The following is a 1,410-nucleotide window of genomic DNA, read 5'->3' as shown; positions in this document are numbered from 1 at the left end:
TTTTTCTGTTTTTGATGGTTTTTATAGATATTCATTTTTTTGTGACAACAAGAAAATGCGGGCTTCAAACTACAGGGGAGATAACAGTCTTCCTTGCCTAGAGTGAGAGTGAGAGTCCAAAGTGAAAAGAGGTGGAGGTGGGGGGAACCAGCATATCCAAGCTTGAAGAGATCTCAGAATCCTGGTACTTGAGCTGAGAATTAGAGTTAGAAAGGACCATGAATCCCCCTAGAACCATAGAATGTCTATTGATAGTCCCTGCTGACCATACACCAGACCTCGTATGTCTATGTCCTTGTGACATTCTGTCTTTGACCCCTTCATTTGACAGATATGGGAAGCAAGTTCAGAGAAAAGAAAAGACACTTGGCCATGGCAACCCGGGGTGTTAAGTGTCAGAGCCAGGGCAAGAATACACATCTCCTGTTCGAGCATTTCTCTAGCTGAACTGTGAAGGGCCTTGTAAGGGCCTTGTTAATTTCAAAACTCTAGTCTCTGAAGTTCACCTTTATATAATGCATTTAAGAGTTTCATAGCACTTTGTATATGTTTCTTAGGATTACAAAATTAAGAACTAGAAAGAACTTTGAGATTAATTTCCTCATCATTCTTATCTCTCCCTCCCCCTTCCTCATTATACTTGATGCCCAGAGAGATGAAGGAAATTTGCTTGTTGTTACACAGGTAAAGCAACATAAGTATTTCTTTTTACAAATCCAGTCCTTTTCCATTGCACCTCATTATCTCAACAATGCTATTGGTGCTTCATTCAACTCTTGGGGTCCCAAGAACTACAGCTTTCCAAAATGAAGTATTGAAATTCTATCCCAATTTAATTGGTGACCCTTCATTTGTACCAGGCAAGGAATATGCATTCTAAAAAGTGTCTGATGCTGGAGAATCTATATATGACACCACCCTTTCTAGCTTGGAGATTATCTTCTAGAAGAATATATTCCATTTCTTGACAATACTCAATTAGTTTCTTACAAATAAAATACTTTAATATGTTTTAGTAGCTTTACTTCAGTAGGGTTTGGACTTTCATAACATCCGGTTTCCTTTTATATATTTATTTGTTTGTTTATTTATTTCTTTATTTCTGAGGCTGGGGTTAAGTGACTTGCCCAGGGTCACACAGGTAGGCAGTGTTAAGTGTCTGAGACCAGATTTGACCTCGGATCCTCCTGAATTCAGGGCTGGTGCTCTATCCACTGCGCCACCTAGCTGCCCCCCCCCCCAGCTGCCTCCCTTTTACATATTTCTAAAAGAGTCAGAATTTGATTAAAAAATTCTGGACCCTAAGCAAGCTTTCCATTACATCACCGGTTTAACCTATAAGCTGGTCAAAGATCATAGGATTTTAGAACTAGAGCTAAAAGGGGCCTTAGGATCCAATCTCATTCAAAC

The sequence above is a fragment of the Sminthopsis crassicaudata genome, chromosome 2 (assembly GCF_048593235.1).
Source record: "Sminthopsis crassicaudata isolate SCR6 chromosome 2, ASM4859323v1, whole genome shotgun sequence".
NCBI lineage: Eukaryota > Metazoa > Chordata > Mammalia > Dasyuromorphia > Dasyuridae > Sminthopsis > Sminthopsis crassicaudata.
This window is presented reverse-complemented; position numbering follows the sequence as displayed.